We start from the raw sequence: 8423 nt of genomic DNA on the forward strand, positions 1-8423 counted from the left end.
GTAGGGAAAGAGAGGCAGAGAAAGAAGCGTGGAAATAGACGCAGTGAAAGAGAGGAGGGGTATCAGATGCGGGGAATACGAGGCGGGGTATCAGAGGCAGGAAAAGAGATGTGGGGAAAGAGAGGCCGGGAAAGAGGCACGGAAAGAGAGGCGGGAAATCAGAGGTGGGGTATCAGAGGCGGGGAATCAGAGGCGGGGAATCAGAGGCGGGGAATAAGAGGCGGGGAATCAGAGGCGGGGAATCAGAGGCTTGGACTCAGAGGAGGTGTATCAGAGGCGGAGAAAAGGCGGCATGGAATCAGAGGCGGGGAATCAGAGGCGGGGAATCTAAGGTGGGGAATCTGAGGCAGGGAATCAGAGGGCGGAAAAGAGATGTGGGGAAAGAGAGGCAGGGAAAGAGAGGCGGGGTATCAGATGTGTGCAATCCGAGACAGGGAATCAGAGGCGAGGAATCAGAGGTGGGGAATAAGAGGCGGGGAATCAGAGGGCGGAAAAGAGATGTGGGGAAAGAGAGGCAAGGAAAGAGGCGCGGAAATAGACGCAGGGAAAGAGAGGCGGGGTATCAGATGTGGGGAATTCAAGGCGGGGAATCAGAGGCGGGGAAAGAGATGTGGGGAAAGAGAGGCAGGGAAAGAGGCAAGGAAATAGAGGCGGGGAATCAGAGGTGTGGACTCAGAGTCGGGGAATCAGAGTCGGGGAATCAGAGTCGGGGAATCAGAGTCGGGGAATCAGAGGCGGGGAATCAGAGTCGGGGAATCAGAGGCGGGGAATCAGAGGCGGGGAATCAGAGGCGGGGAATCAGAGGCGGGGAATCTGAGGCGGGGAATCAGAGGCGTGGAATCAGAGGGGGGAATAGAGATGTGGGAAAAGAGAGGCGGCGAAAGGGAGGCGGGGAAAGAGTCAGAGACTCTGAAGAAGGGAATCGGAGTCGGGGAATCATCAGAGTCGGGGAATCAGAGTTGGGGAATCAGAGGTGGGGAATCAGAGGCGGGGAATCTGAGGCGGGGAATCTGAGGTGGGGAATCTGAGGTGGGGAATCTGAGGTGGGGAATCTGAGGCGGGGAATCAGAGGCGTGGAATCAGAGGCGGGGAGTCAGAGGCGGGGAGTCAGAGGCGGGGAGTCAGAGGCGGGGAATCAGAGGCGGGGAATCAGAGGCGGGGAATCAGAGGCAGGCAATCAGAGGCGGGGAATCAGTGGGCGGAAATGAGATGTGGGAAAAGAGAGGCAGAGAAAGAGGCAGGAAAATAGTGGCAAGGAAAGAGAGGTGGGGAATCAGAGTCGGGGAATCAGAGGCGGGGAACCAGAGGCGGGGAATCAGAGGCTGAAATTAAAAGGGGGTGAATCAGAGGGGGGAAAAGAGATGTGGGGAAAGAAGGGCAGGGAAAGAGCCAGGGAAAGAGCCAGGGACTCTGAAGCAGGGAATCGGAGGCAGGGAAACAGAGGAAGGGAATCAGAGTCGGAGAAATGGAGGCGGGGAATCAGAAGCGGGCAATCAGAGGCGGGGAATCAGAGGACGGAAAAGAGATGTGGGGAAAGAGAGGCAGAGAAAGAGAGGCGGGGTATCAGATGTGTGCAATCCGAGGCAGGGAATCAGAGGCGTGGAATCAGAGGCGGGGAATCAGAGGCGGGGAATCAGAGACGTGGAATCAAAGGCGGGGAATCTGAGGTGGGGAAGCTGAGGCGAGGAATCAGAGACGTGGAATCAGGGGTGTGGAATCAGAGGCAAGGATTCAGTGGGGGGAATAGAGATGTGGGAAAAGAAAGGCGGGGAAAGAGCCAGGGACTCTGAAGCAGGGAATCGGAGTCGGGGAATCAGAGGTGGGGAATCAGAGTGCGGAAAAGAGATGTGGGGAAAGAGAGGCAGAGAAAGAGGCGTGGAAATAAACGCAAGGAAAGAGAGGCGGGTAATCAGAGGTGGGGAATCAGAGGCGGGGAACCAGAGGCGGGGAATCAGAGGCATGGAATGAGAGGCGTGGAATCAGAGGCGTTGATTCAGAAGGGGGAAAAGAGAGGCGGGGAAAGAGCCAGGAACTCTGAAGCAGGGAATCGGAGTCGGGGAATCAGAGGCGGGAAAGAGAGGCAGGGAATCAGAGGCGGGAAAGAGAGGCAGAGAATCAGAGGCGGGGACTCAGAGGTGGGGTAAGGGAGGCAGGGAATCAGAGTCAGGGAATCGGAGGAGGAGTATCAAAGGCGGGGAATCAGAGGTGGGGAAGAGGGGGGAAACGGAGGTGGATAAACAGAGGCGGGGAAACGGCGGCGGCGAAACAGGCAGGGAAACAGCGGCGTTGGAACAGATGGTTGGAAGTAGAATGGACGAAAGAGAGGTGGAGAAATCGAGGAAGGGAAACAGAGGAGTAGGAGAGACGGGGAAAAAGAGGTGGGGAAAGAGTGCGGTGGAAAAAGAGAAGTGATAAGAGATGGGTAGAATCTAAAGTGGAGAAACAGAGGTGTGGAATTAGTCTGGTTGAAAAAGAGAAGCGGAAAGCGGGGTAGAAACAGAGTTGGGGAAATGGAGGGGTGGAAACAGAGGTGTTAAAAATGAGGTAGGGGAAGAGAAGGCTGGGTACAGGGTCAATAGGCAATTACTTGAAGGTGTGGATAAGCAGAGGGACTTTGGGGTTCAAATCCAAACATCCCTCAACGTTGTTGCCACACAGGTTAGTTATAGGATAGTCATGAAGGCCAATGGGATGCTGAGCTTCATTAACTTTTCTACGTGGTCGTGCGTCAAAATGAGGCCATTTTGGTAAGAAAGCGCAGGAAATTACTACGATCACAGGAATGGCCTCCACGTGCATCCTCGAGCAATATCTACATGGTAATTTTATGGAAACAAATGACAACGTGACCAAATATCCAATCACATTTATAAAAATAGCACTGGCCTTAGCGAAAAAATGGATCACGATGTCCGACTCCCCTCTACTTATAACACACTGGGCTGTGGAAATGAACAGCTGTTACCTACGGAAAAAAATCACATAAACATTACCCTTTGGTAAAGGTCTGTCAGCCATACCTGGACCACAAAAGGGGCCCAGACACAATAATAAAAAGGAACAATAGAATTCTATAAAACTTTTAAAGATTTATTAATTCCTCCCCTCCTGGAAGTAATCAACCAGATTGATAAAACACAAAGCTTACCAGATTCATGCAAAACAGCAATAATTACAGTAATACCAAAGACAGGGAAAGATCCACTCGCACCAGCGTCATATAGACCAATATCTTTACTTCACACAGATTGTAAGATAATAGCTAAACTATTAGCAAACAGATTAGCCGACTATGTACCAAAAATAGTAAATCTAGACCAAACTGGATTTATTAAAAAAGATGAACAACAGACAATATTTGTAAATTTATTAACTTAATTCATGCAGTAGAAGGAAATAAAGCTCCATCAGTAGCGGTTGCTTTAGACGCAGAGAAGCCCTTTGACAGAGTAGAATGGAATTATTTATTCAAAGTACTACAAAAATTCAGTTTACCAGAGAAATATATTCATTGGATTAAAGCATTATATAAGGGGCCATTGGCGAAAGTGACAGTAAATGGATATATATCAAAGCAACAAGATCAACAAGGCAGGGTTGCCCACTATCGCCCTTATTGTTCGCGTTAGCCATAGAACCACTAGCAGAATTGATAAGAACAGAAAATAAAATAAAAAGGATAAAAATAAAAGACAAGGAATATGAAATCAGTTTATTTGCAGATGACGTTATGGTATACTTAACAGAACCAGAAATAGCAATAAAAGAATTACATAACACATTGAAGGAATATGGAGAAGTGTCGGGATACAAGATTAACGCAAATAAAAGTGAAGCAATGCCAATGAATAATGCGGATTTCTCAAAATTTAAGAAAGAATCACCATTCAGATGGCAAATGCAAGCAATACGATACCTAGGTATACAAATAAATAAAAACCTCGGCCATCTATATAAACTCAATTATTATCCACTAATGAAAAAATTACAGGATGACTTAGAGCATTGGAAAGACTTACCACTAACACTAATAGGAAGGATAAACTGTATTAAAATGAACATTTTCCCAAGGATACAATACCTATTTTAGGCATTGCCAATACACTTGACGGAGAAATTCTTCAAGGAATTAAAGAAAATAATAAGAAAATTTTTATGGAAAGGGGGGAAACCGAGGATAGCACTAGATAAATTAACAGAATGGTATAAACAAGGAGGCTTACAACTGCCAAACTTTAAAAATTATTATAGAGCCGCACAATTAAGATACCTATCAGATTTTTATCAAACAAGGGAAAAGCCAGATTGGACTAGATTAGAACTAGATAAAATAGGGGAGAAGATACCCGAACATATATTATATAAATGGGATGAAAAATTGGTACAACGTAGAAATTCTCCAGTATTACATCATCTGCTCAATATTTGGAAGAAGATTCATGTAGAAAGGAATAAAACAAATTACCAACTACCAAAACTAATACTGACGCAAAATCAGCTAATCCCTTTTACAATAGATAACCTTTCCTTTAGAGAATGGGAGAAAAAAGGGATCAAAAGAATAGAAAATTCTGTGCAATTTGACAAGTGTGACAAGTCTTACAAAATCTCTTTCCATCCTTTTCCAAATTAGGTCAGTAGAATTGTTTCATCATTTCCTTTTCCCAAAGGTGCCCACCCAAATGTGTTTTATGAGCCATGTTCAAAATCTCATCTCTATAGGCTGTAGGATCTATAACCCAATGAACCTCTGCCCATTCTTCATTATCCAATATCGCATTATATTTTCTCATCAATAAACCTCCTTTGAAATAATATCCAACTGGCCCTTTTTAATTCCTTCACCAGAGAATGGTTTCTATCCATCTCCATTTTGTTTTTCTATCAATTTTCCTCGAAGTTCTGAAAAATCCTTTTGCCAACTGCTGCTCACTGTCACAAACTTTTAAATCATTTTAGACATCACTGCCCTCACTGTCACAACTTTCAAATTTAAAATCAGAATCAGAATTCTGACTGAAGAAAATATTTAAAATGACTGGTGATTCACAGCTTGACTCTTTGATCTCTTCATTAGTTTGCTTCTGTACCTGACAGCTTGTTTCTTTCAGCTGCTGACTCTCTCAAGCTTTCTTGAAATCAATTGTCCAATATCTTCTTCACTGACCAAGGTTTTCAACATAACTGCCAACTTCCGTTGTTCAACTTTTAACCTCCAGAACTTTCATCTCCTTAGCAATAAGCAACAACTCCTCCTTTTTCAGATCTGAAAAGTTTGGTGATTCCAAACACATTTTTAATTTCTATTTGGACAAGTTCACTTGGCCCACACTTAAGTTTTGTTTCCAAAACACACTCATCTGTACTTTGTGCAGAATCTCACTTCATATTGGGGTTTAAAACATTCACATTCTGCAGAAACTGACAAAGTTTCCACTTTCAAATCGACACAGATTGGAGTTGCCAAACATGGACCAAAATCCATCGCTGTACTTGAACCCCACACACACAATAAGCCTTTTAATGAGCTTGGGAAATCAGTTTACTAATAAATCACAAAAACTCCAAAGATTTCAGATCCCAAAACTCCAAATCGCAAGGACAAGCCCAAAATATGTTATGAACTAACAACCTTTTTAATTATGTTTGGGATTAAAGGACCTTTTGACAAGAATGTGCTAAAAAGCATTTAAATCCATTTATGCCTCTGAGAAGTCTGCTTTCCTCAGAATTAAAATGGCCTGCATTTGTACAGGTGCTTCTGAACAAACACCTATTGTTTTCAATATCTCAAGAACATCATAAATCCTTTTCACCTTCTTGCATGTTTGTCTCAACTGCCTTCTGTTTGCGATCTCCAACAACAATCTGTGTTTAAAATGCTAATGCTTTGTCCTTGTGCCCCTGAAATATCCAAGCTAACTGATCAAGTATACAGGTACAATATTTTACCTCTGTAATTTACTTTACTAAGACATTTTTATATACGAGAAATATTAAATTAATATTAAAGGTTAACACAACTCCGTGACATATCTGAATAGTCAAGGTATTAAAGGTGAGTGGGAGAATGGATCAGTTCATGATGGAATGGACACAATGGGCCAAACGGCCTACTTCTGCTCCTGTATCTTATTGTCTCATATTTTACAAAGCACAGATGTTTTTTTCAACCCCAATTTGTAAATCACAGTTTTGGCTTTTGGAATGTAAATTGCACACATTTTTGCACAGCAAAGATATCGGTTTTGACCCAAAAACAGGACATATTTTGAAAAATACAACTTTTGTCTTTTTTTAGCAAAACACTCCATACTTTCCTTCAAAACACAACCTTCAGTTTTTGTTTATTAGAACCTCCACTTCTCCCAAAACAACCATTGTACACAAATTCTCCAAAACACCACAACCATTCCTTAATTGGGGAACACTTCCCCAAAATATTGGCAACATTTATGCTGGCATTGCTCGAACGCCCTAATCAGAGTGACCCACAGTCGCCAGGAGTGGGTGCTGCCACGCGAGCCATCATTCAAGTAAATGGCTCACGAGACTATCTTGTGACTTGAAGTCAAGCTGGTGTAAATACGATCAGTAACTCTCTCTCTGTTTTGTGCAAAGAATCTTGCATATAAGAACTAAAGAGAGTTGGGGTGTGGTTTGGTGAAACTCTGTGTCCTTCATTAATTCTCTGAGTCAACTCAAAGTGGGAGTTCGATTCCTCATCTACGTGTGCAGCCCAGACAGTTTGGGCACAGTTACACCAGGTGGACACATTGCCCAAAGCCTTTGGGATCAGCATTGTGGTGCACACAATAATCACGTCAAATAGGATGGAGTGATTAAACACCTTCAATGACCAAAAACCTGAGCATTACTGATACACGACTGGGCCAGGTTCAGAGGGGGCAAGTCCGGGAAATCCAGGGTGGAGCTAAGGGAGAGGTTGGAGAAGGTCAGGTAGATATGGACTGGCCAGTCCATACATCTATATAAAAGCCTTTCACCACTTTGAGATAAAACCCAACGAGGTGATGTGGCGACACAGAGCACATACTGTACTTTATGACATACATAGTTCATAGTGTCCATCACAGGTTCAGCCTGTCGGGTGGTCTTGTGATGCTCTGTGGCTTCCGAGGCACTGGGCCCTCCCAATTTTGTGCCAGCTCCCCTTCTCGCTTCAGTCTGTATACGGACCTGAATCATTAACTGACCATCTCTCTCCATGGACACTGCCTAACCTGCTGAGTTCCTCCAGCTTCATTCTTTATTCCTCATTCTGGTGGTCCTTCACCTAAAGGCAGAATGGGCTCACAGGGAGAAACAGCCTCCTGCTCCTACTTTATTCTGTGTTGGGGAAAACCTATTCTAAATCCTCGTTCACTCCTTGAGGTGATCGGTCCTTGGCATCTGTTGGCCCTTGTACAGAACAAAGGCCACTCTTCTGCCTCTCACCCTGAAAGGACTCAGTTCAACCTTGTGCCATTTGGGGGATTAGTATTGGGGGAGTGTCAGGTATTGAAGGTTGGGGGTAAGACGTGGGTTTGTTGGTGGATCAGTTAAAGGTTATCTGCCCTCTCATTTCAACTGAATCCACATAGACCTGCATCATTCTGTGTCATATTAAGCCCTGACCACACAAATCCCCCCCATTCACTTTCCAATTTGATGAAGGGTGCAGAATATTAGCTGGATCTTGTTCTGATAATTGCGATGAAGACACCATCACACAGATTTTGCCAGGAAGCTAGGAGAGAGAGTGACCAAGGACATTTCAGACAGGAATCAATTCTCAACTCCTCGACTGAGTCTCATATCCTAATGCCTGCCCCATCTCTAAAACAATAGTGCGAATTGACTACAGCTGGAGCCACTTTCAGGTGCATTCTACGTCAAGAATCAGTCTGCAGAAGCGGAAACAGCCCTGTGGAATGTTCTTTCAGGTGGCACCCTGAAAGGGACAGCTGCAGGAGAGGCGCCTCAGAGCGCACTCCAGCTCCTGTCAGCACGGGAGATCAGGGCAGGTGCGGCTGGCTCAGGATGTTGGGGCAGAGGAGGCTGTCAGGCAGCAGTGATGGGTGGTGTCGGGCGCGGTGATGGAGGCTCTCGGGTAAGGTGAATGGGGCTGTCGGACGCGGGAACGGTGAGTTGTCGGGCATGAGGAGGGGGGCTGTCAGGCGCGGGGATTTGGGTCCCTGGCTGATTATCATCAGGCGGCTGCATTCAGGTTCCTCGGGGGAATTGCTCAGACACGGAGATTATACCTCCCGAAGGAAGATTGGTAAGTACTCCTCCGAGCCGCATCAGGCTCTTTCACATGGCCTCCATACAGCCGTATTCGGGTAGAATATGTGACTTTACATTGGGGTATTCTGGCCACCTGAAGGAGGCTCATCAGGCCTGATCCAAAGGCTGCAAGA

This window comes from Narcine bancroftii, unplaced genomic scaffold (assembly GCF_036971445.1).
Source record: "Narcine bancroftii isolate sNarBan1 unplaced genomic scaffold, sNarBan1.hap1 Scaffold_293, whole genome shotgun sequence".
NCBI classification, from domain to species: domain Eukaryota; kingdom Metazoa; phylum Chordata; class Chondrichthyes; order Torpediniformes; family Narcinidae; genus Narcine; species Narcine bancroftii.